Source organism: Rhea pennata, chromosome 10 (assembly GCF_028389875.1).
Source record: "Rhea pennata isolate bPtePen1 chromosome 10, bPtePen1.pri, whole genome shotgun sequence".
Classification (NCBI taxonomy): Eukaryota; Metazoa; Chordata; class Aves; order Rheiformes; family Rheidae; genus Rhea; species Rhea pennata.
Genome location: NC_084672.1, coordinates 25,048,452 through 25,072,021, shown reverse-complemented (window position 1 = coordinate 25,072,021; position 23,570 = coordinate 25,048,452). Strand labels below are relative to the sequence as shown.

The 23,570-nt window shown below is 59.5% G+C and overlaps 13 non-coding genes across 13 annotated transcripts; 5 read left to right on the top strand and 8 right to left on the bottom strand.

The window, feature by feature from the left end:
* Positions 1-351: 351 nt before the first annotated feature.
* TRNAS-AGA (transfer RNA serine (anticodon AGA)) lies at positions 352-433 on the bottom strand. The gene has a single exon. It is a non-coding gene; the product is annotated as a tRNA-Ser (tRNA).
* A 2,635-nt stretch (positions 434-3,068) lies between these two features.
* Positions 3,069-3,142, bottom strand: TRNAI-AAU (transfer RNA isoleucine (anticodon AAU)). Its single transcript has one exon. It is a non-coding gene; the product is annotated as a tRNA-Ile (tRNA).
* A 2,071-nt stretch (positions 3,143-5,213) lies between these two features.
* TRNAQ-CUG (transfer RNA glutamine (anticodon CUG)) lies at positions 5,214-5,285 on the top strand. Its single transcript has one exon. It is a non-coding gene; the product is annotated as a tRNA-Gln (tRNA).
* Positions 5,286-5,710: 425 nt separating this feature from the next.
* TRNAC-GCA (transfer RNA cysteine (anticodon GCA)) lies at positions 5,711-5,782 on the top strand. The gene has a single exon. It is a non-coding gene; the product is annotated as a tRNA-Cys (tRNA).
* Positions 5,783-6,278: 496 nt separating this feature from the next.
* On the bottom strand, positions 6,279-6,360 carry TRNAS-AGA (transfer RNA serine (anticodon AGA)). Its single transcript has one exon. It is a non-coding gene; the product is annotated as a tRNA-Ser (tRNA).
* Positions 6,361-8,995: 2,635 nt separating this feature from the next.
* Positions 8,996-9,069, bottom strand: TRNAI-AAU (transfer RNA isoleucine (anticodon AAU)). The gene has a single exon. It is a non-coding gene; the product is annotated as a tRNA-Ile (tRNA).
* A 2,073-nt stretch (positions 9,070-11,142) lies between these two features.
* Positions 11,143-11,214, top strand: TRNAQ-CUG (transfer RNA glutamine (anticodon CUG)). The gene has a single exon. It is a non-coding gene; the product is annotated as a tRNA-Gln (tRNA).
* A 976-nt stretch (positions 11,215-12,190) lies between these two features.
* Positions 12,191-12,272, bottom strand: TRNAS-AGA (transfer RNA serine (anticodon AGA)). The gene has a single exon. It is a non-coding gene; the product is annotated as a tRNA-Ser (tRNA).
* Positions 12,273-14,907: 2,635 nt separating this feature from the next.
* On the bottom strand, positions 14,908-14,981 carry TRNAI-AAU (transfer RNA isoleucine (anticodon AAU)). Its single transcript has one exon. It is a non-coding gene; the product is annotated as a tRNA-Ile (tRNA).
* A 2,073-nt stretch (positions 14,982-17,054) lies between these two features.
* On the top strand, positions 17,055-17,126 carry TRNAQ-CUG (transfer RNA glutamine (anticodon CUG)). Its single transcript has one exon. It is a non-coding gene; the product is annotated as a tRNA-Gln (tRNA).
* Positions 17,127-18,118: 992 nt separating this feature from the next.
* Positions 18,119-18,200, bottom strand: TRNAS-AGA (transfer RNA serine (anticodon AGA)). Its single transcript has one exon. It is a non-coding gene; the product is annotated as a tRNA-Ser (tRNA).
* A 2,635-nt stretch (positions 18,201-20,835) lies between these two features.
* Positions 20,836-20,909, bottom strand: TRNAI-AAU (transfer RNA isoleucine (anticodon AAU)). The gene has a single exon. It is a non-coding gene; the product is annotated as a tRNA-Ile (tRNA).
* A 2,072-nt stretch (positions 20,910-22,981) lies between these two features.
* On the top strand, positions 22,982-23,053 carry TRNAQ-CUG (transfer RNA glutamine (anticodon CUG)). The gene has a single exon. It is a non-coding gene; the product is annotated as a tRNA-Gln (tRNA).
* Positions 23,054-23,570: the final 517 nt, after the last annotated feature.

Below are 23,570 nucleotides of genomic sequence, written 5' to 3'. Positions count from 1 at the left end.
GGGGAACGTTTTCCCTTTCCTTAAGATGCGGCACCTGCCAGCGAGGCCAAGAGCAGCCCTTCTTGCTTCCCAGGGGCCGTGCTGCCGCTGCTCTGTTGGGAGCTGGAGGGCACCAGCTGAGAGAAACCCACCCGTGGGGAGACCTCCCACCCTTGTCTAGCACACAGGTCGCGGTCTCTGACTCCAAGGGATGCTCTGCTGATGTCACTGGTAACACCATGTCCTGCTTCCAGATCTTGCCATAAAGAGGACCAGACTGGCCACATGTAGCCTGCACAGCTGGAGGGTCCACGGCTGCAGGGCTGGGCTGCAGCGTGGTCTTTCCAGGCAGCGCAAAAGGGGATGGTGCCCCATAGTTGGCAGGATTCAAACCTGCGTGGGGAAACCCCAGTGGATTTCTAGTCCATCGCCTTCACCACTCGGCCACAACTACCTGCCCCAAAGGCCTCTGCTGCAGTCAGCAGGTGCCGTGGGCTGTGACGCCTGGCTCCCTGGGAGGTTCAGGGCCAGGCTGTGCCATCAGATGCCCTTTCCGCTCTTCAGACACGGTGCAGTTGGGCACCAGAGGCACCTGCTGCCAGGGCCTGAGAAGCCTCAAGGGGCATACCGCCAGGGCTATGGCTGCAGCTCCTAGTGCCTCGTCCTCAGGCTGGCCTCTGGCATATGCTGACGCTGGAGGATGGCTTCACTCTCCCTCTGCCACCTGCATGGTGGGAGGGGAGGAAAGGAAGGGAGCAGTGTGAGGCATCCAGTGATGGAGGAGTGGGAACGTGTCGGGTCCAGAAGAGGAAGGAGAGAGCAGAAAAGGCAAGAGCAGGAACGGAAGGGCAAAGACTGTAAGGAACCCACGGCCCCCGAGGTGCGGGGATATGGAGATGCCGAGGAAGAGCCTGGAGAGGTTGGGAGAGGGGAAAAGGTGTGTGCAGGGGGCTGGAAGGAGGAGGCAGAGCCAGTTCACGAACTGCGGGGAGCAGGAGGCAGGCCGGAGTCCGCCTGCGTTGGTGGTGCAGTGGTGAGCAGAGCTGCCTTCCAAGCAGTTCAGGACAGCTTTTGTTCCCAGACAACAGAGACAAAACCTTGCTCTTCCCGGCACCTGCAGAGGCCTGTCCCTCTCCTGGGGAAGTTCCTGCTGGAGCACAGCTCAGCTTTCTGCAACAAGTTCTCATCCCCTGAAGGGAGCCGGTGCCCTTGCTGCAGCCTTGCTGCCTGAGCACGCAGCATGGGGCACCCCAGAGAAGCCAGGAGACACAGGCCTGCCTTCAGCAATGCCTGCCATGGTGAAAGCACATGCAAGGGACTGAAGCAGAAGAGCTGTTGAGGGTGGGCGCTTCACTGGCCAGGAGTCAAGGGGAGACCAGCTGCTTGGCGGGCAGCTGTGCTCATCGCAGTGGCAGAAATGCCCACAGGCACATAGCTCCGCCCTGCTCCTCCCTGCAAGCACCTGCATCTGCTCTTCTTCCCCCTCCCTCCACACGACCTCTGGCAACCCTCAGCGTTCCCCACCCCAAGCACCTCTGCCTGCTCCCAGGCCTCTAAGAGCCACTGCTGGTTCCCACAGGAACACAGACACCCAGGGACTGCTGTGCAGACATTCTCCAGGCTGCACTGGCTCTACCAGGATCTCTGCTTGTCCTGAGAGAGCCAAGAACACTGCAGCTCACCCTTGGCTTTCACATCATGGACTTGCAGGCCCGGGCTGTTGTGAGCAGAGTGCTCATAGAATCGTAGAATCGGTAAGGTTGGAAGGGACCTCCGGAGATCATCTAGTCCACCCCCCTTGCTCAGCAGGGTCACTTAGAGCATGGTAGACAGGGTTACATCCAGGCGGGCCTTGAAGATCTCCAGAGGAGGAGACTCCACAGCCTCTGTGGGCAACCTGGTCCAGTGCTCCATCACTCTCCCAGTGAAGAAATTCCCCCTCACATCCAGGCGGAACTTCCTGTACTTTAGTTTCTGCCCATTGCCTCTTGTCCTGTCACACGGGGCAACTGAAAAGACATTGTCCTCGTCCCCTTGACACCCTCCCTTCAGGTACTTGTACACATTGATAAGATCCCGCCCCCCCACCCCAGTCTTCTCTTCCCCAGGCTAAAGAGGCCCAGCTCTCGCAGCCGTTCCTCATAGGGCAGGTGCTCCAGCCCTCTGATCATCTTTGTAGCCCTACGCTGGACTCTCTCCAGCAGCTCCATCAACTGCTGGAGAGGGGGCTCCATGTACCGCACCAGTAGCTCCATGAACTACTGGTGCAGGGGGAGGGTGCAGAGCTCCTAAGCCCGGGGCAGGGGGAGGCAGTGCGAGGTGGGAGAGGCAGGAGCCTTTGCTCTGCCCCTTTCCTCCTTCCCTAGGCACCCACCTCAGCTTCCTTGGGGTAAAGTCTCTCCGTAGGCTGTGTCCTAATCCACGGACGGGTCTCTGTGCTGCCTCTTTGTCCGTGGGGCTGCACGCTTTCTCTCCTAGGGCCCCCACATGAGGGTGCTGAAGAGAAGTGCACATATGGCACCAGCTGCACAGGGCAGCTAAGGGCTCCCAGCTGAGCTGCCTGCTTGCTGAGGAGGGGCTCTGCGCTGGCAGTCTCTCTGCACTGCTGACACACAGGCCAGAGGAGAGGCATTTCCTGGCTGGCCCAGAGCTCGACCTGCTGCTGTTGGACATGCTACCAGGCAAGAAGAAGGCTGCTGCTCTGGAAGGCTGAGGACTGACAACAAGGCCTAGGAAAATCACTGCCAGGAGTCCAGTTCCGGGGCTGAGCACTTTCTGCAAGCCTTTTCTGGGGGATGGGGTGGGTGTGCAGGCGGGCACTGGCTCAGGGTGCAGTACTCATGCAGCAGCACTACAGCAGAGAGAGGCTGAGGCACTGTGAGTTCAGGCTTTGGTAGGATCACCCAGAACAGCTGAGACTGGAAGGGACCTCCAGAGGTCACCTCAGTCCAGCTGCCCCCACCCCCCCCCACCCTTTGCTCATGCAAAGTCACCTGGAGCATGTCCAGGCAGGTTTTGACTATCTGCAGAGCAGGAGAGTCCACAGCCTCTCTGGGAGAGCTGTTTCAGGGCTCTGGAAAAGAGCCAGCTGGCCCGTGCGGGGATTGAACCCGCGACCTTGGCGTTATTAGCACCACGCTCTAACCAACTGAGCTAACCAGCCAGGGAGTTAGCTGCAGCCGGGGCTTTCAAGCATCCCCCAAAGGCTGCCCTTCTCAAGGCAGTGATGATGCAGTCAGTGCCGCTGCCCTGGGAGAGCAGCAGCAGCGTGGGTGTTTCTCCCTGGAAGGCTGGGGCAGTACTCACGTAAGAATTAGCTAATAAGAGAGAGTCGGGGAGAGGGGGAGCTTTCTCGGGGAGGATTTAAGAGCTGGAGCTCTTAGAGAGCTGGTGCCCGGGCAAGTTTGGGGCTCTCCATCCCTGGATATCAAATTCAAATTTGTCAGGGCAAGGCACTGGGCAACCTGCTCTAGGGTTGGTGCCAGCCCTGCTCTGAGCAGACAGCCGGAGCAGCAGGCTCCTGAGATCCGTTCCTCCCTGAGGCAGTAAGTCGACCATCCAGGATAGTGTCCTCGCGTATGTTTCCAGCTCTCTGGCTGCTGGGAGGAAATGCCCTGCTCTGCACACACAAACGCCAAGTTTTGCAGAAGGAGGAGACCACCGGAGCAGCTCTTTCATCGTGCGCGTGCCACGACCCTGTCCCTTCTTGGGCAGGCAGCGTGGCGATCCCAGGGGATGAGAGAGCACTCCCTGGGCGTAAACAGTAAAAGCCACCAGAGTGTGGAGCACGATTCAGGAAAGAACACGTGATTCTTGCTGAGGGCGAGGCAGCTTTGGGGCAGCCGGTGCCAGGGTGTCCTGGAGGAACGGAGAAGACCTGGAGCTCATCCCAGACTGTGCCACCAGAGGATGGCTAGGATTGCTGCTAACTGTCAGGGTCTGGGGCCAGACACCAGAGAGCCCCGAGAAGGGGTGTTTGCCGCGCACCGCTTCTTAGAAGCAGGACTGGGCTGTATGGGCAGTGCCTGGGAAGGCACTGCTTTCCTGTCTCTGTTGCTGCGTGTGTGGCCAGTTGTGTTAGTGCCCTGTGAATGCGTGTGCGCGTGTGCGGGGGGCGGCTGGAGGTCGTAGTCTGCCTCGCCACTGGCTGGACCTGGGTCCAGGGGAAACCAGCAGCCTGGCACCTCGCAGCCCAGAGGAGGAGGACTCGCCTGGCTCCTGCAGTGCTCTGGGTCCGGCATGCCATAACTTCTTCCATCGCAAAAGGAGTCCAGTGGGCTGTGAGTGCGCCCAGGATGGTGGATGCAGAAGGCCTGTCTGCAGAGGGGTGCTCCTCCATGGAAGCTGCCCTGGTGAGCCGTGGCTCAGAGGAGGCAGGGGACAATTACTCAGCGAACGAACGGCGCTAGCAAGAGCGTCTCAGAGAAGCAGCAGTTGCTTCAGGTGTATCAGATGGGCAATGGTGTTGCATCGAGTCAGGGGCAGGGGGAGGGGGGCAACTAGCTTTTATCACAGCGTTTGCTCAGGGGTCCTGAGAGGAATGTAGCTGAGGGATACATCACAGCTTGGAGAGCCCGTCTGCCCCGCCAGGTGTCCTGGATCTGGCACTTGGGGCCAGCAATGCTGGGAGAGCTGGGGCCTATGCAGGATTTACGTGCCAAGCCCACAGCTGGGAGATCAGTGCTTAATGCCCGTTGAGGAGGGGCTCCACACCGCGGTCGTCACTGCTACTGGGGTGCTTCTGGAGAGAGCAGAGGGCACACTCACTGTAAGGTCAGGAGGAAGGCGAAGAGAGGGAAAACAGCTGTGGTCTAAGCACTGGGGAGGAGGTGGACTTCTAGAAGGAAAAGTCTCTTCCGTGGCTTCTGTGTGGAGATGCGGAGAAGCCTGATGCTCCCTGGGGATGCATCGGAAGCAGGTCTGACCTCAAGCACAGCGTTTGTCTCAGCACCAGACCTCCTGTCTGCTTCCGCTGCCCCCCGAGCCACAGCTGTGGAGAAGGAAGGCAGCACCTCCAGAATGAGGGTGCTGCCTCCTTTGCGAGAAGCATGAGAGGCTTCTGCAAAGGGCTCGGCTGCTCTCCTGAAGAGCCCTCTGACTGCACGGTGCCCCATGGCCCTGGAGAAAGGCTCCACTTGGGCACAGCCGGGGAGACAGAGAGAGCCCGCGGCTCAGCCAAGACTGCGTGGCTCTGTCCTGCTAGTGGCAGAGCAGCAAGAAGGGGGCAGCCAGGGGGTCCCATGATGTAATGGTGAGCACTCTGGACTCTGAATCCAGCGATCTGAGTTCAAGTCTCAGTGGGACCTCATGCTTCTGCCTCACTGGGGGCTTGCCTCAGCTCTTGGCATATTTCACACCCTTGCATTGCCCTTGCCAAAAAAAAAAAAAAAAGTAAAAAATTACCCCCTACGTTGGGTAGAGTGCTTACACACTCTAGCCTGCCTGCCTTCCCTGCCCTCCAGCTCTGTTCTTGCACTATTTCCCAATCACAGGAGCCCACCTCAGCCTGCCACTGGCAACAATGTCTCTGCTCCTGCCTTTTGCCCATCTAGCTCTTATGGGCCTGTAGCTCTTTCCGCCATCACCCTCTGTAGCTCTTAAGGGCCCTGGCTTGCTCCTGGCACCATCTCTCCTCTCTTGTCCCCTGACAGCTGTTTCTGGCAGAGGGATCCAGCAGGGAGTCAGCTGGTTCTGGCAGAGGGATGCCTCGGTAGGAGTGGGCACAGCTGCAGGGGGTGTAGCTCAGTGGGAGAGCATTTGACTGCAGATCAAGAGGTCCCTGGTTCAACTCCAGGTGCCCCCTCCACGGCTGCTTTTCTTCTTGGAGCGTCTGCTTTGCCTTGGACTGCTTCCCCACCCCTCAGGGCGAGGGCTGCGGGGGCCAGCCCAGCATGGACCTCTTGTAGCTTCTCTGTCTCTGGGCTCTCTTCCCGCCTCAAGACACCCTTGGGGAACGTTTTCCCTTTCCTTAAGATGCGGCACCTGCCAGCGAGGCCAAGAGCAGCCCTTCTTGCTTCCCAGGGGCCGTGCTGCCGCTGCTCTGTTGGGAGCTGGAGGGCACCAGCTGAGAGAAACCCACCCGTGGGGAGACCTCCCACCCTTGTCTAGCACACAGGTCGCGGTCTCTGACTCCAAGGGATGCTCTGCCGATGTCACTGGTAACACCATGTCCTGCTTCCAGATCTTGCCATAAAGAGGACCAGACTGGCCACATGTAGCCTGCACAGCTGGAGGGTCCACGGCTGCAGGGCTGGGCTGCAGCGTGGTCTTTCCAGGCAGCGCAAAAGGGGATGGTGCCCCATAGTTGGCAGGATTCGAACCTGCGTGGGGAAACCCCAGTGGATTTCTAGTCCATCGCCTTCACCACTCGGCCACAACTACCTGCCCCAAAGGCCTCTGCTGCAGTCAGCAGGTGCCGTGGGCTGTGACGCCTGGCTCCCTGGGAGGTTCAGGGCCAGGCTGTGCCATCAGATGCCCTTTCCGCTCTTCAGACACGGTGCAGTTGGGCACCAGAGGCACCTGCTGCCAGGGCCTGAGAAGCCTCAAGGGGCATACCGCCAGGGCTATGGCTGCAGCTCCTAGTGCCTCGTCCTCAGGCTGGCCTCTGGCATATGCTGACGCTGGAGGATGGCTTCACTCTCCCTCTGCCATCTGCATGGTGGGAGGGGAGGAAAGGAAGGGAGCAGTGTGAGGCATCCAGTGATGGAGGAGTGGGAACGTGTCGGGTCCAGAAGAGGAAGGAGAGAGCAGAAAAGGCAAGAGCAGGAACGGAAGGGCAAAGACTGTAAGGAACCCACGGCCCCCGAGGTGCGGGGGTATGGAGATGCCGAGGAAGAGCCTGGAGAGGTTGGGAGAGGGGAAAAGGTGTGTGCAGGGGGCTGGAAGGAGGAGGCAGAGCCAGTTCACCAACTGCGGGGAGCAGGAGGCAGGCCGGAGTCCGCCTGCGTTGGTGGTGCAGTGGTGAGCAGAGCTGCCTTCCAAGCAGTTCAGGACAGCTTTTGTTCCCAGACAACAGAGACAAAACCTTGCTCTTCCCGGCACCTGCAGAGGCCTGTCCCTCTCCTGGGGAAGTTCCTGCTGGAGCACAGCTCAGCTTTCTGCAACAAGTTCTCATCCCCTGAAGGGAGCCGGTGCCCTTGCTGCAGCCTTGCTGCCTGAGCACGCAGCATGGGGCACCCCAGAGAAGCCAGGAGACACAGGCCTGCCTTCAGCAATGCCTGCCATGGTGAAAGCACATGCAAGGGACTGAAGCAGAAGAGCTGTTGAGGGTGGGCGCTTCACTGGCCAGGAGTCAAGGGGAGACCAGCTGCTTGGCGGGCAGCTGTGCTCATCGCAGTGGCAGAAATGCCCACAGGCACATAGCTCCGCCCTGCTCCTCCCAGCAAGCACCTGCATCTGCTCTTCTTCCCCCTCCCTCCACACGACCTCTGGCAACCCTCAGCGTCCCCCACCCCAAGCACCTCTGCCTGCTCCCAGGCCTCTAAGAGCCACTGCTGGTTCCCACAGGAACACAGACACCCAGGGACTGCTGTGCAGACATTCTCCAGGCTGCACTGGCTCTACCAGGATCTCTGCTTGTCCTGAGAGAGCCAAGAACACTGCAGCTCACCCTTGGCTTTCACATCATGGACTTGCAGGCCCGGGCTGTTGTGAGCAGAGTGCTCATAGAATCGTAGAATCGGTAAGGTTGGAAGGGACCTCCGGAGATCATCTAGTCCACCCCCCTTGCTCAGCAGGGTCACTTAGAGCATGGTAGACAGGGTTACATCCAGGCGGGCCTTGAAGATCTCCAGAGGAGGAGACTCCACAGCCTCTGTGGGCAACCTGGTCCAGTGCTCCATCACTCTCCCAGTGAAGAAATTCCCCCTCACATCCAGGCGGAACTTCCTGTACTTTAGTTTCTGCCCATTGCCTCTTGTCCTGTCACACGGGGCAACTGAAAAGACATTGTCCTCGTCCCCTTGACACCCTCCCTTCAGGTACTTGTACACATTGATAAGATCCCGCCCCCCCACCCCAGTCTTCTCTTCCCCAGGCTAAAGAGGCCCAGCTCTCGCAGCCGTTCCTCATAGGGCAGGTGCTCCAGCCCTCTGATCATCTTTGTAGCCCTACGCTGGACTCTCTCCAGCAGCTCCATCAACTGCTGGAGAGGGGGCTCCATGTACCGCACCAGTAGCTCCATGAACTACTGGTGCAGGGGGAGGGTGCAGAGCTCCTAAGCCCGGGGCAGGGGGAGGCAGTGCGAGGTGGGAGAGGCAGGAGCCTTTGCTCTGCCCCTTTCCTCCTTCCCTAGGCACCCACCTCAGCTTCCTTGGGGTAAAGTCTCTCCGTAGGCTGTGTCCTAATCCACGGACGGGTCTCTGTGCTGCCTCTTTGTCCGTGGGGCTGCACGCTTTCTCTCCTAGGGCCCCCACATGAGGGCGCTGAAGAGAAGTGCACATATGGCACCAGCTGCACAGGGCAGCTAAGGGCTCCCAGCTGAGCTGCCTGCTTGCTGAGGAGGGGCTCTGCGCTGGCAGTCTCTCTGCACTGCTGACACACAGGCCAGAGGAGAGGCATTTCCTGGCTGGCCCAGAGCTCGACCTGCTGCTGTTGGACATGCTACCAGGCAAGAAGAAGGCTGCTGCTCTGGAAGGCTGAGGACTGACAACAAGGCCTAGGAAAATCACTGCCAGGAGTCCAGTTCCGGGGCTGAGCACTTTCTGCAAGCCTTTTCTGGGGGATGGGGTGGGTGTGCAGGCGGGCACTGGCTCAGGGTGCAGTACTCATGCAGCAGCACTACAGCAGAGAGAGGCTGAGGCACTGTGAGTTCAGGCTTTGGTAGGATCACCCAGAACAGCTGAGACTGGAAGGGACCTCCAGAGCTCACCTCAGTCCAGCTGCCCCCGCCCCCCCCCACCCTTTGCTCATGCAAAGTCACCTGGAGCATGTCCAGGCAGGTTTTGACTATCTGCAGAGCAGGAGAGTCCACAGCCTCTCTGGGAGAGCTGTTTCAGGGCTCTGGAAAAGAGCCAGCTGGCCCGTGCGGGGATTGAACCCGCGACCTTGGCGTTATTAGCACCACGCTCTAACCAACTGAGCTAACCAGCCAGGGAGTTAGCTGCAGCCGGGGCTTTCAAGCGTCCCCCAAAGGCTGCCCTTCTCAAGGCAGTGATGATGCAGTCAGTGCCGCTGCCCTGGGAGAGCAGCAGCAGCGTGGGTGTTTCTCCCTGGAAGGCTGGGGCAGTACTCACGTAAGAATTAACTAATAAGAGAGAGGCGGGGAGAGGGGGAGCTTTCTCGGGGAGGATTTAAGAGCTGGAGCTCTTAGAGAGCTGGTGCCCGGGCAAGTTTGGGGCTCTCCATCCCTGGATATCAAATTCAAATTTGTCAGGGCAAGGCACTGGGCAACCTGCTCTAGGGTTGGTGCCAGCCCTGCTCTGAGCAGACAGCCGGAGCAGCAGGCTCCTGAGATCCGTTCCTCCCTGAGGCAGTAAGTCGACCATCCAGGATAGTGTCCTCGCGTATGTTTCCAGCTCTCTGGCTGCTGGGAGGAAATGCCCTGCTCTGCACACACAAACGCCAAGTTTTGCAGAAGGAGGAGACCACCGGAGCAGCTCTTTCACCGTGCGTGTGCCACGACCCTGTCCCTTCTTGGGCAGGCAGCGTGGCGATCCCAGGGGATGAGAGAAGCGCTCCCTGGGCGTAAACAGTAAAAGCCACCAGAGTGTGGAGCACGATTCAGGAAAGAACACGTGATTCTTGCTGAGGGCGAGGCAGCTTTGGGGCAGCCGGTGCCAGGGTGTCCTGGAGGAACGGAGAAGACCTGGAGCTCATCCCAGACTGTGCCACCAGAGGATGGCTAGGATTGCTGCTAACTGTCAGGGTCTGGGGCCAGACACCAGAGAGCCCCGAGAAGGGGTGTTTGCGGCGCACCGCTTCTTAGAAGCAGGACTGGGCTGTATGGGCAGTGCCTGGGAAGGCACTGCTCTCCTGTCTCTGTTGCTGCGTGTGTGGCCAGTTGTGTTGGTGCCCTGTGAATGCGTGTGCGCGTGTGCGGGGGGCGGCTGGAGGTCGTAGTCTGCCTCGTCACTGGCTGGACCTGGGTCCAGGGGAAACCAGCAGCCTGGCACCTCGCAGCCCAGAGGAGGAGGACTCGCCTGGCTCCTGCAGTGCTCTGGGTCCGGCATGCCATAACTTCTTCCATCGCAAAAGGAGTCCAGTGGGCTGTGAGTGCGCCCAGGATGGTGGATGCAGAAGGCCTGTCTGCAGAGGGGTGCTCCTCCATGGAAGCTGCCCTGGTGAGCCGTGGCTCAGAGGAGGCAGGGGACAGTCACTCAGCTAATGAACGGCGCTAGCAAGAGCGTCTCAGAGAAGCAGCAGTTGCTTCAGGTGTATCAGATGGGCAATGGTGTTGCATCGAGTCAGGGGCAGGGGGAGGGGGGGCAACTAGCTTTTATCACAGCATTTGCTCAGGGGTCCTGAGAGGAATGTAGCTGAGGGATACATCACAGCTTGGAGAGCCCGTCTGCCCCGCCAGGTGTCCTGGATCTGGCACTTGGGGCCAGCAATGCTGGGAGAGCTGGGGCCTGTGCAGGATTTACGTGCCAAGCCCACAGCTGGGAGATCAGTGCTTAATGCCCGTTGAGGAGGGGCTCCACACCGCGGTCGTCACTGCTACTGGGGTGCTTCTGGAGAGAGCAGAGGGCACACTCACTGTAAGGTCAGGAGGAAGGCGAAGAGAGGGAAAACAGCTGTGGTCTAAGCACTGGGGAGGAGGTGGACTTGTAGAAGGAAAAGTCTCTTCCGTGGCTTCTGTGTGGAGATGCAGAGAAGCCTGATGCTCCCTGGGGATGCATCGGAAGCAGGTCTGACCTCAAGCACAGCGTTTGTCTCAGCACCAGACCTCCTGTCTGCTTCCGCTGCCCCCCAAGCCACAGCTGTGGAGAAGGAAGGCAGCACCTCCAGAATGAGGGTGCTGCCTCCTTTGCGAGAAGCATGAGAGGCTTCTGCAAAGGGCTCGGCTGCTCTCCTGAAGAGCCCTCTGACTGCACGGTGCCCCATGGCCCTGGAGAAAGGCTCCACTTGGGCACAGCCGGGGAGACAGAGAGAGCCCGCGGCTCAGCCAAGACTGCGTGGCTCTGTCCTGCTAGTGGCGGAGCAGCAAGAAGGGGGCAGCCAGGGGGTCCCATGATGTAATGGTGAGCACTCTGGACTCTGAATCCAGCGATCTGAGTTCAAGTCTCAGTGGGACCTCATGCTTCTGCCTCACTGGGGGCTTGCCTCAGCTCTTGGCATATTTCACACCCTTGCATTGCCCTTGCCAAAAAAAAAAAAAAAAGTAAAAAATTACCCCCTACGTTGGGTAGAGTGCTTACACACTCTAGCCTGCCTGCCTTCCCTGCCCTCCGGCTCTGTTCTTGCACTATTTCCCAATCACAGGAGCCCACCTCAGCCTGCCACTGGCAACAATGTCTCTGCTCCTGCCTTTTCCCCATCTAGCTCTTATGGGCCTGTAGCTCTTTCCGCCATCACCCTCTGTAGCTCTTAAGGGCCCTGGCTTGCTCCTGGCACCATCTCTCCTCTCTTGTCCCCTGACAGCTGCTTCTGGCAGAGGGATCCAGCAGGGAGTCAGCTGGTTCTGGCAGAGGGATGCCTCGGTAGGAGTGGGCACAGCTGCAGGGGAGCATTTGACTGCAGATCAAGAGGTCCCTGGTTCAACTCCAGGTGCCCCCTCCACGGCTGCTTTTCTTCTTGGAGCGTCTGCTTTGCCTTGGACTGCTTCCCCACCCCTCAGGGCGAGGGCTGCGGGGGCCAGCCCAGCATGGACCTCTTGCAGCTTCTCTGTCTCTGGGCTCTCTTCCCGCCTCAAGACACCCTTGGGGAACGTTTTCCCTTTCCTTAAGATGCGGCACCTGCCAGCGAGGCCAAGAGCAGCCCTTCTTGCTTCCCAGGGGCCGTGCTGCCGCTGCTCTGTTGGGAGCTGGAGGGCACCAGCTGAGAGAAACCCACCCGTGGGGAGACCTCCCACCCTTGTCTAGCACACAGGTCGCGGTCTCTGACTCCAAGGGATGCTCTGCTGATGTCACTGGTAACACCATGTCCTGCTTCCAGATCTTGCCATAAAGAGGACCAGACTGGCCACATGTAGCCTGCACAGCTGGAGGGTCCACGGCTGCAGGGCTGGGCTGCAGCGTGGTCTTTCCAGGCAGCGCAAAAGGGGATGGTGCCCCATAGTTGGCAGGATTCGAACCTGCGTGGGGAAACCCCAGTGGATTTCTAGTCCATCGCCTTCACCACTCGGCCACAACTACCTGCCCCAAAGGCCTCTGCTGCAGTCAGCAGGTGCCGTGGGCTGTGACGCCTGGCTCCCTGGGAGGTTCAGGGCCAGGCTGTGCCAGCAGATGCCCTTTCCGCTCTTCAGACACGGTGCAGTTGGGCACCAGAGGCACCTGCTGCCAGGGCCTGAGAAGCCTCAAGGGGCATACCGCCAGGGCTATGGCTGCAGCTCCTAGTGCCTCGTCCTCAGGCTGGCCTCTGGCATATGCTGACGCTGGAGGATGGCTTCACTCTCCCTCTGCCACCTGCATGGTGGGAGGGGAGGAAAGGAAGGGAGCAGTGTGAGGCATCCAGTGATGGAGGAGTGGGAACGTGTCGGGTCCAGAAGAGGAAGGAGAGAGCAGAAAAGGCAAGAGCAGGAACGGAAGGGCAAAGACTGTAAGGAACCCACGGCCCCCGAGGTGCGGGGGTATGGAGATGCCGAGGAAGAGCCTGGAGAGGTTGGGAGAGGGGAAAAGGTGTGTGCAGGGGGCTGGAAGGAGGAGGCAGAGCCAGTTCACCAACTGCGGGGAGCAGGAGGCAGGCCGGAGTCCGCCTGCGTTGGTGGTGCAGTGGTGAGCAGAGCTGCCTTCCAAGCAGTTCAGGACAGCTTTTGTTCCCAGACAACAGAGACAAAACCTTGCTCTTCCCGGCACCTGCAGAGGCCTGTCCCTCTCCTGGGGAAGTTCCTGCTGGAGCACAGCTCAGCTTTCTGCAACAAGTTCTCATCCCCTGAAGGGAGCCGGTGCCCTTGCTGCAGCCTTGCTGCCTGAGCACGCAGCATGGGGCACCCCAGAGAAGCCAGGAGACACAGGCCTGCCTTCAGCAATGCCTGCCATGGTGAAAGCACATGCAAGGGACTGAAGCAGAAGAGCTGTTGAGGGTGGGCGCTTCACTGGCCAGGAGTCAAGGGGAGACCAGCTGCTTGGCGGGCAGCTGTGCTCATCGCAGTGGCAGAAATGCCCACAGGCACATAGCTCCGCCCTGCTCCTCCCAGCAAGCACCTGCATCTGCTCTTCTTCCCCCTCCCTCCACACGACCTCTGGCAACCCTCAGCGTCCCCCACCCCAAGCACCTCTGCCTGCTCCCAGGCCTCTAAGAGCCACTGCTGGTTCCCACAGGAACACAGACACCCAGGGACTGCTGTGCAGACATTCTCCAGGCTGCACTGGCTCTACCAGGATCTCTGCTTGTCCTGAGAGAGCCAAGAACACTGCAGCTCACCCTTGGCTTTCACATCATGGACTTGCAGGCCCGGGCTGTTGTGAGCAGAGTGCTCATAGAATCGTAGAATCGGTAAGGTTGGAAGGGACCTCCGGAGATCATCTAGTCCACCCCCCTTGCTCAGCAGGGTCACTTAGAGCATGGTAGACAGGGTTACATCCAGGCGGGCCTTGAAGATCTCCAGAGGAGGAGACTCCACAGCCTCTGTGGGCAACCTGGTCCAGTGCTCCATCACTCTCCCAGTGAAGAAATTCCCCCTCACATCCAGGCGGAACTTCCTGTACTTTAGTTTCTGCCCATTGCCTCTTGTCCTGTCACACGGGGCAACTGAAAAGACATTGTCCTCGTCCCCTTGACACCCTCCCTTCAGGTACTTGTACACATTGATAAGATCCCGCCCCCCCACCCCAGTCTTCTCTTCCCCAGGCTAAAGAGGCCCAGCTCTCGCAGCCGTTCCTCATAGGGCAGGTGCTCCAGCCCTCTGATCATCTTTGTAGCCCTACGCTGGACTCTCTCCAGCAGCTCCATCAACTGCTGGAGAGGGGGCTCCATGTACCGCACCAGTAGCTCCATGAACTACTGGTGCAGGGGGAGGGTGCAGAGCTCCTAAGCCCGGGGCAGGGGGAGGCAGTGCGAGGTGGGAGAGGCAGGAGCCTTTGCTCTGCCCCTTTCCTCCTTCCCTAGGCACCCACCTCAGCTTCCTTGGGGTAAAGTCTCTCCGTAGGCTGTGTCCTAATCCACGGACGGGTCTCTGTGCTGCCTCTTTGTCCGTGGGGCTGCACGCTTTCTCTCCTAGGGCCCCCACATGAGGGCGCTGAAGAGAAGTGCACATATGGCACCAGCTGCACAGGGCAGCTAAGGGCTCCCAGCTGAGCTGCCTGCTTGCTGAGGAGGGGCTCTGCGCTGGCAGTCTCTCTGCACTGCTGACACACAGGCCAGAGGAGAGGCATTTCCTGGCTGGCCCAGAGCTCGACCTGCTGCTGTTGGACATGCTACCAGGCAAGAAGAAGGCTGCTGCTCTGGAAGGCTGAGGACTGACAACAAGGCCTAGGAAAATCACTGCCAGGAGTCCAGTTCCGGGGCTGAGCACTTTCTGCAAGCCTTTTCTGGGGGATGGGGTGGGTGTGCAGGCGGGCACTGGCTCAGGGTGCAGTACTCATGCAGCAGCACTACAGCAGAGAGAGGCTGAGGCACTGTGAGTTCAGGCTTTGGTAGGATCACCCAGAACAGCTGAGACTGGAAGGGACCTCCAGAGCTCACCTCAGTCCAGCTGCCCCCGCCCCCCCCCACCCTTTGCTCATGCAAAGTCACCTGGAGCATGTCCAGGCAGGTTTTGACTATCTGCAGAGCAGGAGAGTCCACAGCCTCTCTGGGAGAGCTGTTTCAGGGCTCTGGAAAAGAGCCAGCTGGCCCGTGCGGGGATTGAACCCGCGACCTTGGCGTTATTAGCACCACGCTCTAACCAACTGAGCTAACCAGCCAGGGAGTTAGCTGCAGCCGGGGCTTTCAAGCGTCCCCCAAAGGCTGCCCTTCTCAAGGCAGTGATGATGCAGTCAGTGCCGCTGCCCTGGGAGAGCAGCAGCAGCGTGGGTGTTTCTCCCTGGAAGGCTGGGGCAGTACTCACGTAAGAATTAACTAATAAGAGAGAGGCGGGGAGAGGGGGAGCTTTCTCGGGGAGGATTTAAGAGCTGGAGCTCTTAGAGAGCTGGTGCCCGGGCAAGTTTGGGGCTCTCCATCCCTGGATATCAAATTCAAATTTGTCAGGGCAAGGCACTGGGCAACCTGCTCTAGGGTTGGTGCCAGCCCTGCTCTGAGCAGACAGCCGGAGCAGCAGGCTCCTGAGATCCGTTCCTCCCTGAGGCAGTAAGTCGACCATCCAGGATAGTGTCCTCGCGTATGTTTCCAGCTCTCTGGCTGCTGGGAGGAAATGCCCTGCTCTGCACACACAAACGCCAAGTTTTGCAGAAGGAGGAGACCACCGGAGCAGCTCTTTCACCGTGCGTGTGCCACGACCCTGTCCCTTCTTGGGCAGGCAGCGTGGCGATCCCAGGGGATGAGAGAAGCGCTCCCTGGGCGTAAACAGTAAAAGCCACCAGAGTGTGGAGCACGATTCAGGAAAGAACACGTGATTCTTGCTGAGGGCGAGGCAGCTTTGGGGCAGCCGGTGCCAGGGTGTCCTGGAGGAACGGAGAAGACCTGGAGCTCATCCCAGACTGTGCCACCAGAGGATGGCTAGGATTGCTGCTAACTGTCAGGGTCTGGGGCCAGACACCAGAGAGCCCCGAGAAGGGGTGTTTGCGGCGCACCGCTTCTTAGAAGCAGGACTGGGCTGTATGGGCAGTGCCTGGGAAGGCACTGCTCTCCTGTCTCTGTTGCTGCGTGTGTGGCCAGTTGTGTTGGTGCCCTGTGAATGCGTGTGCGCGTGTGCGGGGGGCGGCTGGAGGTCGTAGTCTGCCTCGTCACTGGCTGGACCTGGGTCCAGGGGAAACCAGCAGCCTGGCACCTCGCAGCCCAGAGGAGGAGGACTCGCCTGGCTCCTGCAGTGCTCTGGGTCCGGCATGCCATAACTTCTTCCATCGCAAAAGGAGTCCAGTGGGCTGTGAGTGCGCCCAGGATGGTGGATGCAGAAGGCCTGTCTGCAGAGGGGTGCTCCTCCATGGAAGCTGCCCTGGTGAGCCGTGGCTCAGAGGAGGCAGGGGACAGTCACTCAGCTAATGAACGGCGCTAGCAAGAGCGTCTCAGAGAAGCAGCAGTTGCTTCAGGTGTATCAGATGGGCAATGGTGTTGCATCGAGTCAGGGGCAGGGGGAGGGGGGGCAACTAGCTTTTATCACAGCATTTGCTCAGGGGTCCTGAGAGGAATGTAGCTGAGGGATACATCACAGCTTGGAGAGCCCGTCTGCCCCGCCAGGTGTCCTGGATCTGGCACTTGGGGCCAGCAATGCTGGGAGAGCTGGGGCCTGTGCAGGATTTACGTGCCAAGCCCACAGCTGGGAGATCAGTGCTTAATGCCCGTTGAGGAGGGGCTCCACACCGCGGTCGTCACTGCTACTGGGGTGCTTCTGGAGAGAGCAGAGGGCACACTCACTGTAAGGTCAGGAGGAAGGCGAAGAGAGGGAAAACAGCTGTGGTCTAAGCACTGGGGAGGAGGTGGACTTGTAGAAGGAAAAGTCTCTTCCGTGGCTTCTGTGTGGAGATGCAGAGAAGCCTGATGCTCCCTGGGGATGCATCGGAAGCAGGTCTGACCTCAAGCACAGCGTTTGTCTCAGCACCAGACCTCCTGTCTGCTTCCGCTGCCCCCCAAGCCACAGCTGTGGAGAAGGAAGGCAGCACCTCCAGAATGAGGGTGCTGCCTCCTTTGCGAGAAGCATGAGAGGCTTCTGCAAAGGGCTCGGCTGCTCTCCTGAAGAGCCCTCTGACTGCACGGTGCCCCATGGCCCTGGAGAAAGGCTCCACTTGGGCACAGCCGGGGAGACAGAGAGAGCCCGCGGCTCAGCCAAGACTGCGTGGCTCTGTCCTGCTAGTGGCGGAGCAGCAAGAAGGGGGCAGCCAGGGGGTCCCATGATGTAATGGTGAGCACTCTGGACTCTGAATCCAGCGATCTGAGTTCAAGTCTCAGTGGGACCTCATGCTTCTGCCTCACTGGGGGCTTGCCTCAGCTCTTGGCATATTTCACACCCTTGCATTGCCCTTGCCAAAAAAAAAAAAAAAAGTAAAAAATTACCCCCTACGTTGGGTAGAGTGCTTACACACTCTAGCCTGCCTGCCTTCCCTGCCCTCCGGCTCTGTTCTTGCACTATTTCCCAATCACAGGAGCCCACCTCAGCCTGCCACTGGCAACAATGTCTCTGCTCCTGCCTTTTCCCCATCTAGCTCTTATGGGCCTGTAGCTCTTTCCGCCATCACCCTCTGTAGCTCTTAAGGGCCCTGGCTTGCTCCTGGCACCATCTCTCCTCTCTTGTCCCCTGACAGCTGTGTCCCCTGACAGCTGCTTCTGGCAGAGGGATCCAGCAGGGAGTCAGCTGGTTCTGGCAGAGGGATGCCTCGGTAGGAGTGGGCACAGCTGCAGGGGAGCATTTGACTGCAGATCAAGAGGTCCCTGGTTCAACTCCAGGTGCCCCCTCCACGGCTGCTTTTCTTCTTGGAGCGTCTGCTTTGCCTTGGACTGCTTCCCCACCCCTCAGGGCGAGGGCTGCGGGGGCCAGCCCAGCATGGACCTCTTGCAGCTTCTCTGTCTCTGGGCTCTCTTCCCGCCTCAAGACACCCTTGGGGAACGTTTTCCCTTTCCTTAAGATGCGGCACCTGCCAGCGAGGCCAAGAGCAGCCCTTCTTGCTTCCCAGGGGCCGTGCTGCCGCTGCTCTGTTGGGAGCTGGAGGGCACCAGCTGAGAGAAACCCACCCGTGGGGAGACCTCCCACCCTTGTCTAGCACACAGGTCGCGGTCTCTGACTCCAAGGGATGCTCTGCCGATGTCACTGGTAACACCATGTCCTGCTTCCAGATCTTGCCATAAAGAGGACCAGACTGGCCACATGTAGCCTGCACAGCTGGAGGGTCCACGGCTGCAGGGCTGGGCTGCAGCGTGGTCTTTCCAGGCAGCGCAAAAGGGGATGGTGCCCCATAGTTGGCAGGATTCGAACCTGCGTGGGGAAACCCCAGTGGATTTCTAGTCCATCGCCTTCACCACTCGGCCACAACTACCTGCCCCAAAGGCCTCTGCTGCAGTCAGCAGGTGCCGTGGGCTGTGACGCCTGGCTCCCTGGGAGGTTCAGGGCCAGGCTGTGCCAGCAGATGCCCTTTCCGCTCTTCAGACACGGTGCAGTTGGGCACCAGAGGCACCTGCTGCCAGGGCCTGAGAAGCCTCAAGGGGCATACCGCCAGGGCTATGGCTGCAGCTCCTAGTGCCTCGTCCTCAGGCTGGCCTCTGGCATATGCTGACGCTGGAGGATGGCTTCACTCTCCCTCTGCCATCTGCATGGTGGGAGGGGAGGAAAGGAAGGGAGCAGTGTGAGGCATCCAGTGATGGAGGAGTGGGAACGTGTCGGGTCCAGAAGAGGAAGGAGAGAGCAGAAAAGGCAAGAGCAGGAACGGAAGGGCAAAGACTGTAAGGAACCCACGGCCCCCGAGGTGCGGGGGTATGGAGATGCCGAGGAAGAGCCTGGAGAGGTTGGGAGAGGGGAAAAGGTGTGTGCAGGGGGCTGGAAGGAGGAGGCAGAGCCAGTTCACCAACTGCGGGGAGCAGGAGGCAGGCCGGAGTCCGCCTGCGTTGGTGGTGCAGTGGTGAGCAGAGCTGCCTTCCAAGCAGTTCAGGACAGCTTTTGTTCCCAGACAACAGAGACAAAACCTTGCTCTTCCCGGCACCTGCAGAGGCCTGTCCCTCTCCTGGGGAAGTTCCTGCTGGAGCACAGCTCAGCTTTCTGCAACAAGTTCTCATCCCCTGAAGGGAGCCGGTGCCCTTGCTGCAGCCTTGCTGCCTGAGCACGCAGCATGGGGCACCCCAGAGAAGCCAGGAGACACAGGCCTGCCTTCAGCAATGCCTGCCATGGTGAAAGCACATGCAAGGGACTGAAGCAGAAGAGCTGTTGAGGGTGGGCGCTTCACTGGCCAGGAGTCAAGGGGAGACCAGCTGCTTGGCGGGCAGCTGTGCTCATCGCAGTGGCAGAAATGCCCACAGGCACATAGCTCCGCCCTGCTCCTCCCAGCAAGCACCTGCATCTGCTCTTCTTCCCCCTCCCTCCACACGACCTCTGGCAACCCTCAGCGTCCCCCACCCCAAGCACCTCTGCCTGCTCCCAGGCCTCTAAGAGCCACTGCTGGTTCCCACAGGAACACAGACACCCAGGGACTGCTGTGCAGACATTCTCCAGGCTGCACTGGCTCTACCAGGATCTCTGCTTGTCCTGAGAGAGCCAAGAACACTGCAGCTCACCCTTGGCTTTCACATCATGGACTTGCAGGCCCGGGCTGTTGTGAGCAGAGTGCTCATAGAATCGTAGAATCGGTAAGGTTGGAAGGGACCTCCGGAGATCATCTAGTCCACCCCCCTTGCTCAGCAGGGTCACTTAGAGCATGGTAGACAGGGTTACATCCAGGCGGGCCTTGAAGATCTCCAGAGGAGGAGACTCCACAGCCTCTGTGGGCAACCTGGTCCAGTGCTCCATCACTCTCCCAGTGAAGAAATTCCCCCTCACATCCAGGCGGAACTTCCTGTACTTTAGTTTCTGCCCATTGCCTCTTGTCCTGTCACACGGGGCAACTGAAAAGACATTGTCCTCGTCCCCTTGACACCCTCCCTTCAGGTACTTGTACACATTGATAAGATCCCGCCCCCCCACCCCAGTCTTCTCTTCCCCAGGCTAAAGAGGCCCAGCTCTCGCAGCCGTTCCTCATAGGGCAGGTGCTCCAGCCCTCTGATCATCTTTGTAGCCCTACGCTGGACTCTCTCCAGCAGCTCCATCAACTGCTGGAGAGGGGGCTCCATGTACCGCACCAGTAGCTCCATGAACTACTGGTGCAGGGGGAGGGTGCAGAGCTCCTAAGCCTGGGGCAGGGGGAGGCAGTGCGAGGTGGGAGAGGCAGGAGCCTTTGCTCTGCCCCTTTCCTCCTTCCCTAGGCACCCACCTCAGCTTCCTTGGGGTAAAGTCTCTCCGTAGGCTGTGTCCTAATCCACGGACGGGTCTCTGTGCTGCCTCTTTGTCCGTGGGGCTGCACGCTTTCTCTCCTAGGGCCCCCACATGAGGGCGCTGAAGAGAAGTGCACATATGGCACCAGCTGCACAGGGCAGCTAAGGGCTCCCAGCTGAGCTGCCTGCTTGCTGAGGAGGGGCTCTGCGCTGGCAGTCTCTCTGCACTGCTGACACACAGGCCAGAGGAGAGGCATTTCCTGGCTGGCCCAGAGCTCGACCTGCTGCTGTTGGACATGCTACCAGGCAAGAAGAAGGCTGCTGCTCTGGAAGGCTGAGGACTGACAACAAGGCCTAGGAAAATCACTGCCAGGAGTCCAGTTCCGGGGCTGAGCACTTTCTGCAAGCCTTTTCTGGGGGATGGGGTGGGTGTGCAGGCGGGCACTGGCTCAGGGTGCAGTACTCATGCAGCAGCACTACAGCAGAGAGAGGCTGAGGCACTGTGAGTTCAGGCTTTGGTAGGATCACCCAGAACAGCTGAGACTGGAAGGGACCTCCAGAGCTCACCTCAGTCCAGCTGCCCCCGCCCCCCCCCACCCTTTGCTCATGCAAAGTCACCTGGAGCATGTCCAGGCAGGTTTTGACTATCTGCAGAGCAGGAGAGTCCACAGCCTCTCTGGGAGAGCTGTTTCAGGGCTCTGGAAAAGAGCCAGCTGGCCCGTGCGGGGATTGAACCCGCGACCTTGGCGTTATTAGCACCACGCTCTAACCAACTGAGCTAACCAGCCAGGGAGTTAGCTGCAGCCGGGGCTTTCAAGCGTCCCCCAAAGGCTGCCCTTCTCAAGGCAGTGATGATGCAGTCAGTGCCGCTGCCCTGGGAGAGCAGCAGCAGCGTGGGTGTTTCTCCCTGGAAGGCTGGGGCAGTACTCACGTAAGAATTAACTAATAAGAGAGAGGCGGGGAGAGGGGGAGCTTTCTCGGGGAGGATTTAAGAGCTGGAGCTCTTAGAGAGCTGGTGCCCGGGCAAGTTTGGGGCTCTCCATCCCTGGATATCAAATTCAAATTTGTCAGGGCAAGGCACTGGGCAACCTGCTCTAGGGTTGGTGCCAGCCCTGCTCTGAGCAGACAGCCGGAGCAGCAGGCTCCTGAGATCCGTTCCTCCCTGAGGCAGTAAGTCGACCATCCAGGATAGTGTCCTCGCGTATGTTTCCAGCTCTCTGGCTGCTGGGAGGAAATGCCCTGCTCTGCACACACAAACGCCAAGTTTTGCAGAAGGAGGAGACCACCGGAGCAGCTCTTTCACCGTGCGTGTGCCACGACCCTGTCCCTTCTTGGGCAGGCAGCGTGGCGATCCCAGGGGATGAGAGAAGCGCTCCCTGGGCGTAAACAGTAAAAGCCACCAGAGTGTGGAGCACGATTCAGGAAAGAACACGTGATTCTTGCTGAGGGCGAGGCAGCTTTGGGGCAGCCGGTGCCAGGGTGTCCTGGAGGAACGGAGAAGACCTGGAGCTCATCCCAGACTGTGCCACCAGAGGATGGCTAGGATTGCTGCTAACTGTCAGGGTCTGGGGCCAGACACCAGAGAGCCCCGAGAAGGGGTGTTTGCGGCGCACCGCTTCTTAGAAGCAGGACTGGGCTGTATGGGCAGTGCCTGGGAAGGCACTGCTCTCCTGTCTCTGTTGCTGCGTGTGTGGCCAGTTGTGTTGGTGCCCTGTGAATGCGTGTGCGCGTGTGCGGGGGGCGGCTGGAGGTCGTAGTCTGCCTCGCCACTGGCTGGACCTGGGTCCAGGGGAAACCAGCAGCCTGGCACCTCGCAGCCCAGAGGAGGAGGACTCGCCTGGCTCCTGCAGTGCTCTGGGTCCGGCATGCCATAACTTCTTCCATCGCAAAAGGAGTCCAGTGGGCTGTGAGTGCGCCCAGGATGGTGGATGCAGAAGGCCTGTCTGCAGAGGGGTGCTCCTCCATGGAAGCTGCCCTGGTGAGCCGTGGCTCGGAGGAGGCAGGGGACAGTCACTCAGCTAATGAACGGCGCTAGCAAGAGCGTCTCAGAGAAGCAGCAGTTGCTTCAGGTGTATCAGATGGGCAATGGTGTTGCATCGAGTCAGGGGCAGGGGGAGGGGGGCAACTAGCTTTTATCACAGCATTTGCTCAGGGGTCCTGAGAGGAATGTAGCTGAGGGATACATCACAGCTTGGAGAGCCCGTCTGCCCCGCCAGGTGTCCTGGATCTGGCACTTGGGGCCAGCAATGCTGGGAGAGCTGGGGCCTGTGCAGGATTTACGTGCCAAGCCCACAGCTGGGAGATCAGTGCTTAATGTCCGTTGAGGAGGGGCTCCACACCGCGGTCGTCACTGCTACTGGGGTGCTTCTGGAGAGAGCAGAGGGCACACTCACTGTAAGGTCAGGAGGAAGGCGAAGAGAGGGAAAACAGCTGTGGTCTAAGCACTGGGGAGGAGGTGGACTTGTAGAAGGAAAAGTCTCTTCCGTGGCTTCTGTGTGGAGATGCAGAGAAGCCTGATGCTCCCTGGGGATGCATCGGAAGCAGGTCTGACCTCAAGCACAGCGTTTGTCTCAGCACCAGACCTCCTGTCTGCTTCCGCTGCCCCCCAAGCCACAGCTGTGGAGAAGGAAGGCAGCACCTCCAGAATGAGGGTGCTGCCTCCTTTGCGAGAAGCATGAGAGGCTTCTGCAAAGGGCTCGGCTGCTCTCCTGAAGAGCCCTCTGACTGCACGGTGCCCCATGGCCCTGGAGAAAGGCTCCACTTGGGCACAGCCGGGGAGACAGAGAGAGCCCGCGGCTCAGCCAAGACTGCGTGGCTCTGTCCTGCTAGTGGCGGAGCAGCAAGAAGGGGGCAGCCAGGGGGTCCCATGATGTAATGGTGAGCACTCTGGACTCTGAATCCAGTGATCTGAGTTCAAGTCTCAGTGGGACCTCATGCTTCTGCCTCACTGGGGGCTTGCCTCAGCTCTTGGCATATTTCACACCCTTGCATTGCCCTTGCCAAAAAAAAAAAAAAAGTAAAAAATTACCCCCTACGTTGGGTAGAGTGCTTACACACTCTAGCCTGCCTGCCTTCCCTGCCCTCCGGCTCTGTTCTTGCACTATTTCCCAATCACAGGAGCCCACCTCAGCCTGCCACTGGCAACAATGTCTCTGCTCCTGCCTTTTCCCCATCTAGCTCTTATGGGCCTGTAGCTCTTTCCGCCATCACCCTCTGTAGCTCTTAAGGGCCCTGGCTTGCTCCTGGCACCATCTCTCCTCTCTTGTCCCCTGACAGCTGTGTCCCCTGACAGCTGCTTCTGGCAGAGGGATCCAGCAGGGAGTCAGCTGGTTCTGGCAGAGGGATGCCTCGGTAGGAGTGGGCACAGCTGCAGGGGAGCATTTGACTGCAGATCAAGAGGTCTCTGGTTCAACTCCAGGTGCCCCCTCCACGGCTGCTTTTCTTCTTGG